This window comes from Dipodomys spectabilis, unplaced genomic scaffold (assembly GCF_019054845.1).
Source record: "Dipodomys spectabilis isolate Male_0828 unplaced genomic scaffold, ASM1905484v1 ptg000096l, whole genome shotgun sequence".
Taxonomy (NCBI): Eukaryota; Metazoa; Chordata; class Mammalia; order Rodentia; family Heteromyidae; genus Dipodomys; species Dipodomys spectabilis.
The window spans coordinates 7210314-7221277 of NW_024870773.1; positions in this window are offsets into that span (position 1 = coordinate 7210314).

Below are 10964 nucleotides of genomic sequence, written 5' to 3' on the forward strand. Positions count from 1 at the left end.
TATTTGTATTTCATGCTTTCTGTAGAAGCAACCATCTTCCTTCATTATATGAGCCCTAAGTCTTGGTTGACTTCACCTGCACTCAAGTCTCTCATGCTCATATTGCTTATCAGAATTCCAGGCTGGTGGTAATTAATCAATTGTGAACCTAGTGGCTAAACCAGCAAACCTCTAGGTGGTGATTTTCTTATGAAAATCTTATGATCCAAGAAGCATTATCCTAAAAACCCAACAAAAGGTACCAGGTGCCAGTGGCTCAAATCTGTAATCCTAACTACTCCGGAGGCTAAGGATCTGAGCATCATGATTCAAAGCCAACCCCAGGCAGAAAAGACTATGAGGCTCTTACCTCCAATAAACTGCTCAGAAAAACCAAGAAGAGGAGCTATGGCTCAAGTGGTAGAGCACTAGCCTTCAGCTCAGAGAGGCTCAAGGATGGTCCCCAGACTCTGAGTTCAAGCCCCAGGATGGGCAAAAACAAAAACAAAGCTGGGTGTGCCAGTGGCTCACGCCTGTAATCCTAGCTACTGAGGACTCTGAGATCTGAGGATCACGGTTAAAAGCCAGTGCAGGCAGAAAAGTCCATGAGACTCTTATCTCCAATTAACCACTAGGAAACCGGAAGTGGTGCTGTGACTCAAGCGGTAGAGTGCTTGCCTTGAGCTTAAAAGAGTGCAGGAAATAGTGCCCAAGCCTAGAGTTCAAGCCCCATGACCGACAAAAAAAAGGGGGGTTTTTCACCAAGCATATGGTAGAAAAGTTGTTTTTGTTACTACGTAACACTCTTCAGAACTCTTCCTTTCCAAGAGCTATTCCCACTTCTCAGGGGAGGGTAGTGTTGAGAAAACTCACACACTGATCAATTTTAGTGCTTGAAATTTCAGCATTGCATAGATTTATGAAGTTAAGGAGGAAAGAGAACATCCACATCAATAGAAACACAGTAAAGACTTGAGCTTCAAGAATGTACCTTCAAGTATGAGGCTTCCATACAAGAAAGATTATTTGCTGTAATGAAATGTGAAACATTATTAGAAAAAAGGCACGAAGTCATTCAATCCTAGGATGACAAAGTCCTAGGATCAAATAAGAAATAATTTCCCTACCTTTATCTAGATAAGGATTATATTGTGATTCCTTAGTTGGAGTAGGAAGATTGACTGATATTTATGACAGAATCTATGACAGTTGGTTTATTGTATTCTTAACAAATCCTACTGTCTTTGGATTGTATTGCACTAAAAAGATACTTTGGACAATGTTTTAAGCTATATTTTGAGACTAAAAAGCCAATGACTTGGGCCCAGCACTGGTGCTGTGTGGCTCAAATGGTAGAGTGCTAGCCTTGAGCTTAAGAGCTCAGGGATAGCACCCAGACCCAGAGCTCAAGCCCCACAGCCGACAAAAAAAAGAAAAGAAAAGAAAGCCAACTAGTTGGGTGCCAGTGGCTCATGCCTATAAGACTAGCTACTCAGGAGGCTAACATCTGAGGATTATGGTTCAAAGCCAATCCAGGCAGAAAAGTCCCTGTGAGATTCTTATCTCCAATTAGCCACTCAAAACCCTGAAATGGAGCTGTGATTCAAAGTGGTTGAGTGTTAGTTAGCCTTGAGCAGAAACTCTCAGGGACAGCACCCAGACCCTGAGCTTAGGCCCCCAAGGACTGGCCTTTCTGTTGCCTGAAGGATAACTATGAAAGACAGACAGCTAGCCAGGCACTGGTGGCTCACTCCCATAACCCTAGCTACTCAGGAGGCTGAGATCTGAGGATCGAGGTTCAAAGACAGCCCAGGCAAGAAAGGCCATGAGCTTCTTGTCTCCGATAAACGAATAGAAAGCCAGAAGTGGTGCTGTGTGGCTCAAATGGTAGAGTACTAGCCTTGAGCTGAAGAGCTCAGGGACAGTGCCCAGGCCCAGAGTTCAAGCCCCAGGACACACACACACACACCCACACACACACACACACACACACACACATATACACACACACACACACAAAGATAGCTTCTGAAAAACTGGATTACCAGAATGATTATTCACTATTTTTTTTTCAGTACTGAAAATTGAGTTTAAGGGCCTTGCACTTACTAGGCAGACACTCTGCCACTTGAGTCACAACTTCAGCCCTTTTGGCTTTGGTCATTTTTCAGGATGGGTCTCTTGCTTTTTCCTAGACTGATTTTAAATTTCCATTCTCCTACCTCCTTCTGCATAGATGGGATTATATGCATGTGCAATCATACCTGGTCCTTCACTTTGATATTTGAACTGTTGAAAGGAGCATTGTTTAACACATATATAATAAGAACATTTACTTATTTACAAAGAGCAGACTACTACCTAAAATCTACTCTAGCTTTCAGGTTATTTTTCTTTCTTTCTTTCTTTTCTTTTCTTTTTTTTTTTTGGGGGGGGGGTCTGGTCATGGGGCCTGAACTCTGGGCCTGAGTGCTGTCCCTCAGCTCTTCAGCTCAAGGCTAGCGCTCTACCACTTGAGCCACAGCACCACTTCCAGCTTTTTTCTTTTTGCTTATGTGGTGCTAAGGAATCGAACCCAGGGCCTCATGCCACTGAGCCACCTTCCCAGCCCTCTCTCTCTCTTTTTCTCTCTCTCTCCTTTCTTCTTTCTCTCCCTTTTTTTTTCTTTCTCTCTCTTTTTTTCTTTCTTTTTTTTTTTGGGGGGGGGGTCTGGTCATGGGGCCTGAACTCTGAGCCAGGGAACTGTCCCTCAGCTCTTCAGCTCAAGGCTAGCACTCTACCACTTGAGCCACAGCCACTCCCAGATTTTTTCTTTTTGCTTATGTGGTGCTGAGGAATCGAACCCAGGGCCTCATGCATGCAAGGCAAGCGCTCTACCACTGAGCCACCTTCCCAGCCCCCTTTTTTTCTTTCTTTTATTTTTCTCATTTGGTGCTGGTACCAGCGTTTGAACTCAGGGCTTTGTATTCTCAATTAGCTTTTTTTGTCCATGGCTGGCACCATTACTTAGGCCATGCCTCCAGTTCCAGCTTTTTGCTGGTTAATTGGAGATAGTCTCTCAGGCTTTTCTGCCTGGTCTGGCTTCAATCTATGATCCTCACATCTTAGCTTCCTGAGTGACTAGGATTACAGGCTTGGGCCATTAGCACCTTGGGCTTTCAAATTTCCTTTCTTTCTTCCTTCCTTTCTTTCCTCCTTCCTTCCTTCTTTCCTTCCTTCTTTCTTTCTTTCTTTTTTCTTTCTTTCTCTCTTTCTCTTTCTCTCTCTCTTTCTTTCTTTCTTTCTTTTTTTTTTTTTTTTTGCCAGTCCTGGGGCTTGAACTCAGGGCCTGGGCACTGTTCCTAAGTTTCTTTTGCTCAAGGCTAGCACTCTACCACTTGAGTCATAGAAGTGCCACTTCCAGCTTTTTCTGTGTATTTGATACTGAGGAATCGAACCCAGGACTTCATATATGCTAGGCAAATACTCTACCACTAAGCCACATTCCCATCCCTCTCTCTTTCTCTATATTTATTTTTTCTTGATTTTCTTGTCTTTATCTTTAATTATCATTGTTATTATTTGTGTGTGTGTGTTGGTCATGGGGCTTGAATTCAGGGCCTGAGCATTGTCCCTGAGCTTCTTTTGCTCAAGGCTACTGCTTAACCACTTGAGTCACAGCTCTACTTCTAGCCTTTTCTTTTCTTATTTGGTAGTTTATTGGAGATGGCGTCTCACAGTCTTTCCTGCCTGAGCGGTGTCAAACTACAATCCTCTGATTTCAGCCTCCCAAATAGCTAGGATTACAGGTGTGAGCCACTGGCACTGGGTCTCAGTTTTTCGTATTGGTAAAAATAATTCTAGTAGTCTGGGAAGGTGGCCCAGTGGTAGAGTGCTTGCCTTGCATGCATGAGGCCCTGGGTTCCATTCCTAAGTACCACATAAGCAGAAGAAGCTGGAAGTCGTACTGTGGCTTAGTGGTACAGCACTAGCCTTGAGCTGAAGAGCTGAGGGACAGCACTCAGAGTTCAGGCCCCGTGATCGACAAAAAATATAAAATAAAAATCAGCAGCAGCAGCATTATTATATAGTAACATATAATATATAATAATGATAATTATTATTATAGTCTAAATGACTCTCTTTTATTGTATTTCTTTTTCTTCCAAATGATAAAAGTGCTGCAAATTCATTATTAGTAATTTGGGGGGAATATATATATATATATATATATAGAGAGAGAGAGAGAGAGAGAGAGAAAGAGAGGGAGAGTGGGGGGGAGAGAGAGAAAGTATAATCACTACTTGTAATTCTATTTTTCTGGATCTTTTTCCAATGTCTTTCCTTGTACTTCTTTTTCTGTTGGCAAACTTTCAGAATAAAAGGGTGCCAAGTCGGCAATCCTTTATTACATAACTGAACAAGTATATGTAATAGCAACCACAAAAATAACTCAGACAGGAGTGATTACATAATTAACACAATTATATACTTGTTTGATAAAGAGCAGAGATTTTGCAAGTGGCATCAAGAAAAAACTGCCCCCACTTTACAGTTCCAAATTATTTGTGAAATCATAACACATGTGCAAGCTACTCTCAATGAAATAAGATTGCTTGCTTGCTTCCTAATCATTTACCAAGGTCATCTGGGATGAATTCATGTGGCTTATAAGGGCGTGGGTAACTCTGGAGCAGGAAATACCTGGAACTCAGGGAAAGCTGAACAATAGGCAGAATGAAGATATATAAATAGTATATAATAGTACTTCTTAGTAATGTGTATAGTACTTGATCTGTAACTTAATGGTGTAGTACTTGCCTAGCATGAGTGAAGCTCTAGGTTCAATCCCCAGCACTGGGGGAAAAAATGAACTAAACTAAACCCTGAAAACATTTTAATTAGTAGATAATGAATTGTAAACATAAGGGAAATTAGTTGCTTTATATACATCATATGATCATTTTTTTAAAAAAACATCAAACTATCAGACCCCTTTCCGTAAACTTTTTTCTTTTCTTCTCTTTTTTTTACCAGTAGTGGGGACTGAACTCAGAGCTTTACACTCACCTTGCCTTTCTGCTCACAGCTTTTGCATTACCATTTGAGCCACACCTCTATTTCCAGGCTTTGGCTGGTTAATTGGATATGAGTTTGAGTTTCTTTGATTTGTCTGCTTGGGCTGCTTTCAAACTGTGATCCTCAGATCTCAACCTCCTGAGTAGCCAGCCGTACAAGCATGGGCCACCAGTGTGTAGCTTTGGTAAACTTTATTTTAAAAACAAAACAAATATCTTAGCTTTGGTGGCAATTACCTGTTGGCTGACTGGAGCTTTGATCTTGCCAGTCTTAATTATTGACCTGTCATCCTTTAGTTGTATTGTTTTTCCTTTGCAAAGAGAAAGGCAATAGCACAATTTCTCTTCACTAAGGGTTCTCTTATGAGATTATTTGGTGAGGCCATAATTAGGTTTCAGTCATCCAGAGAGTGAGTTAGCCTTACTCTATTTTAGGGTCCAGACTATGCTCTCAAGGACTGCTAGTGAAGGTCTGTCTTAATTATGCTTGAATTTTAAGCCAGAAGCGAATGTGCTGGACTCTTTCTTGACCTCTCTGGTGCAATATATTCAATGTTGTTCCCAGAAGTCTTTAGTAAGATATAATCTTTACTAACAGGCAAAGTCAGTTTGCTGTGTTGGACATACATGAAAAGCCAATGCATCCAACCTCAATTTGCAAACCATAATCAGAGGAATATTTATAAGGAACCAGAAACTTTTTTTTTTTTTCTGTTTTGCACCAACACTGAAGCTATGTTTCAGCAGTAAAGTCTTACCTTGCAAAGTTGATAGGTTGGACTGAGGTAACTGTTTTGAGAACTGTATCTAGGCTTAGGATCCTGATAAAAGCATGGTGCTGAGAATTTGCTCTTGACACAATACAAAAGAGCCTCCTATTATTCTGAGGTCTTTTGGAAAGCCAGCATATGCCACTTGATATAATCAGAACAGATATACAGTAGCTAATTCCACTCCCTCTACACACACACTGTCAGTATCAAAATAGGACACCGATCAACTGGACTCCCTCCCTCAAGATGCTGCAAAGAACCCTGGATAACGTGATAGGAAAGAAGGAAACCCTGGAGAGTCTTCTCTGACTGACAGGAGGCGGGACTTCAGTGCTTCCTCATTGGCCTCATACACCGCTAGGGTTGTCCATCAAGTTTCAGAAAGAAGGTTGAGGCAAGTGGCCCAGTGGAGAGTACTTGTCTAGCCTATTTGAGACCCTGAGTTTGATCCCCAGCTCTACAAGATGAATTTTTTTTCCCTCCCAGAAATGCCTCTGGTCACTTCCCTTTTTTAGTAGACTGGTGAATTTCTACAATTAGAGATAGCAGTGTCTGTGAGAATTTTACGTTTGTTTTTCAGCTCAGTAATACTGTAAAATGTAACATAGGAAATATCCTGAATCGTGTGAGTGACCTCTCCTGTAGCCAGGTGCTACCTTGAGATTTTTAGGCTGGTGTTTGTGCTTCTAATTGAGTCAGTGCAGATAAATTTTACACTAGCCAGAGAGCTAATGAGGACAGAACCAAATATGTACTTAATATGTACACGATGCCTTTATACCAAGTGAAGGCAAGTGAAGACAGCAAGCTGTCTGGACAAATGATTTACAGTAACTTGGGTGGAAAAAATGGTAGGGAATTTTCATCTCTCTGTAAAGAGATGGACTCGGGATCAGAATTCCTCAGTGCCAATCTTTGCACCCAACTCCCTAGCTGAGTAAACTTGGGTTTCCTACTTTACCTCTTTGTGTCCCAATTTCTTCATCAGAATGAAGAGAATAATATCTACTATTACAAATACTAATTGAGTACATGTAAATTACTGCAGAGGTGACTATATTAGCTTTCTGCCATTGTAACAAATATAAAGGATAATGAGCTTGCCAGGCACCATGGCTCATGCCTGTAATCCTAGCTACTCAGGAGGCTGAGATCTGAGGATCATGGTTCAAAGCCATCCCAAGCAGGAAAGTCCATGAGATTCTTATCTCCAATTTACCACCAGGAAACTGGAAATGGTGCTGTGGCTCAAGTGATAGAGCACTAACCTTGAGCTGAAGAGCCCAGAGTTCAAGTCCCATGACCCATCTAGAAAAAGAAAGAAAGAAAGCTAATGAGCTTATAAAGAAAACCATTTTAGCAGGACACCACACACCTGTAATCCTAGCTACTCAGGAGATTGGGAAGGTGGCTCAGTGGTAGAGCTCTTGCCTTGCATGCCTCAGGCCCTGGGTTCGATTCCTCAGCACCACATAAGCAAAAAGAAAAAAGCCAGAAGCGGTGCTGTGGCTCAAGTGGTAGAGCGCTAGCCTTGAGCTGAAGAGCTGAGGGACACTGCCCAGGCCCAGAGTTCAGGCCCCACGACCGGACCCCCTAAAAAAAGGAGATTGAAATCTGAGGATCCTTGTTCAAAGCCAGCCCCAACAGGAAACTGTGTGAGACTCTATCTCCAATAAACTACTCAAAGAGGCTCAGGGTTCAAGCCCCAGGACTGGCGGAGGGTGGGGGGGAGGGGAGGAGAAAGAAAGACAAAGACAAAGGGTTTGCCCACTGTATGAGGCTTCAGCCCATAATTGGTAAGCTCAGTCGTTTTCAGGCCTATAATGATCTTTAGGTGAAACACAGAGAAGAAGAAGAAGGAGCTGTGATCCCACTATCCCCTACAATTGCAAGTCCTCAGTAATTCAAAAACCTTCTCATTGGGCCCTAGCTCTTACAGGTTCTACTACCTGTAAGGTAATAGTAGCTAGCTCCATTGTGGGAGCTAACACATGGCATTTGGGAGGGGCATCCCAGAGTCAGATAATAGTTGCTTTGGAATGTTCAGTATCCCAGTTGTAAAAATAAACTCTGTAATTTGAATTAATGTGAACATGAGGAGGCTCTTCTGTTGGTAAGTTAACATATATCAAATAATAAGTGACCTTTACACAGCACATCAATTTAGGAAATCTTCGTTCATATGCATTATCCTACTTAGTCCCCAAAATTTACCCTGAAAGTTAGATAATTTTTTTTCTTGTTTTAAAGATGAATTGAAGCCACTCACACCTGTAATCATAGCTACTCAGGAGGCTAAGATCAGAGGACTGCAATTTGAAGTCAGCCCAGGCAGAAAAGTCCACATGATTCTTATCTCCAATTAATTATCCCCCCTCAAAAAAGAAGTTGGAAGTAGAGCTTTGGCTCAGGGAAAGCACCCAAGCCCTAAGTTCAAACCTCAAGCCCCCAGGACCAGCCTGAGAGAAAGGGGATGGGGGGGAGGGAGATGAATTGACTAAAGCTTATACAGTTGAAGTGATAGGTTCTAAAAACCCTATGTTGGGCTGGGAAGGTGGCTCAGTGGTAGAGCGCTTGCCTTGCATGCATGAGGCCCTGGGTTCGATTCCTCAGCACCACATAAGCAAAAAGAAAAAAGCCGGAAGTGGTGCTGTGGCTCAAGTGGTAGAGTGCTAGCCTTGAGCTGAAGAGCTGAGGGACAGCACCCAGGCCCAGAGTTCAAGCCCCATGACCGGACCCCCCAAAAAATACATAAATAAATTAAATAAAAACCCTATGTTGGCAGTTGTATTTTTTCCCTTATAGGGAATGAATATCACATTACTGAACATGTTTCATATTTCTTTTGGGATGCCAGGAAGCCTAGAACTAATTTTGTACTTTAGTATACCTTAGTATTTGTATAATATATATTAGCCTAGATATTCATGTTATATTTTCTGTTCTGTTCTTGATTTCCCATAATTTTCTTGATTTTTTTCCATAATCCTTTTCTTTTCCTTTTTTTTTTTTTTTTTTTGCCTGTCCTGGGGTTTGATCTCAGGGCCTGAGCACTGTCCCTGAGCTTCTTTGTGTTCAAGGCTAGTGTTCTACAGCTTGAACCATAGAGCCACTTTTCTGAATGGTATATGGGAGATAAGTGCGTGAGCCACCATGCCTGGCTTTCTTTCTATAATTCTATCATTAGAATTATAAATACTCTAATTTGTATTTTCCCTGGTTGGGAAATTTTAGGTATAACAATTTTATCCTTGTGAATTCTTACAATCTACTTCATATACGTTTTGGAAATTTTTAAGAGAATAGACTGACCCATATTCACCAAATTAGTTTAGGCATACCTCTTGACCAGAGTCCTTTTGGCTAGGAACAGAAGTCATATGTATTGAGCCCCTGGTTTGACCCAGTGCTTTATATGAATTATATCACTCATATGTGCAATTCACTCTTTAACAGTTGAGTTAGGTTAGTTATTACTGTTCTCCTGACTAATAACTCTGCTATAGAAATGGAAGCCTATAAAGTTGTAAGAGATTGGGGAAAGAACACAGTGGTAGAGATTCTACCCAGCATAAAGGAGACCTTGGGTTTGATCCCTCCATCGATAAACAAAACAAAAAGTTATCAGATTTTTCTTAAGGTCATCCTTTTCTCCAATTTTTGGCATTGCAAATCAGTCCTAAGCAAGAGCAGAACTTCCTCTTCTCAACTCTGAACTTGTTGATAAGGTTTTACACTCAGGTCTTTGTGTCCCTATTTTGTTTCCCCCATACCCCAAACCAAAGGAGCTTTTCCCCCTATGGCTATGTTACCAACAAAGATTGTTATTCTCTATCTCTCCAGCCAGCCTGTTAGGTTTCTTTATTTGGGCCAGTTTTATGGCTTTTATATAACCACAAAAAGACTGTTATTCAAATGTGCTTCTGCTGCATATGCCCTGGTTATTTCAAACTGGTGGTAAGATTCCTCCTTCATTTATTAGTAGAGGGGAAGGTAGCCGTCCACCACTGCTGAATTAAAGTACAGCAGGAAATCTGGGTTTTCCTTTTGCCCTATGTCGTGCTTTTTATGAGGAGACACAGGGAGGGTCATTATTTATTCAGAAAACTGACTAAATCACCCTTAACTTTCAATTTCCCTATCATCCTTGTGCAATGACTTTACGATATTCCTCAAATACCGATGCTGCCCAAATTTTGTCCTTTGGTTATCAGAATGCTTGCCATATCTTCATGTCCTCTTCATGATTATTTACTCAATTTTTCTTTAAGGCAAATTTTCCTAAAACACACAATTTCAAAGGAAGACTTTATACTGTTACTATATATCTACTACTAATTAAAGAAAACGTTTGCACTGATCAAGATGCACTGTACTTATAAACTGGCATGTTAAACTGAATCTCTTTTGTAGAACTACTTAAAGATAATAGAAGAATAAAAAAAAGGAAATGTCTTTAAATAAGGATACAAGTTGACTTATTGTAACAATGAGATGTACAAGACACTGTTGAAAAATGAACTTTACAACTTTGGCTGGTGGGGGGGGGGTAGTTATGAAGGTGGGAGGGAAGGGATGGTAGGGGAAAATCAAAGGAGGAGGCAACAATGCTCAATAGGAAATGGACTCATTACCTTACTCATGTAACTGTAACCCCTCTGTACAATATTTTTACAGTAAAAAAACGTACAAAAAAAGGAAATGTCTAAATCAAATATATTGATCCACCTATTAAACTCTTTGTGGACAAAGGGCTTAGGGGTTACTTCTAATAATTACATAAAGTACAGAACAGTATGTAAGCAATATGACTTTTGGTGCCATAAGTTTCCCATTTAGAAAGACATAAAAGTATTTACTACATTCATTATAGTCCATTATCTGTAAGGAAAAGCAGAGGCGATTTCCAGTACCAATTGCAAGCAGTAACTGGAGACTATCAGGCCTTAGATTATAGCCAGGAAGGAGAGTAGAAGTTAGCAATAAAATGTCAGCAGTATGATAGTGAGCTGACACCAGCAAATACCAGATTCAACAAGATTCCTTCTTGCTCACAGCTAGAAGGTTTAATTGAAGTCTCTGTATAGACTTGGGGTAGTAAGGTGGGGAAGAAAAGCCAAGAAAGTGGTAAATCCTAAAATAAAGGGTTCAAGGG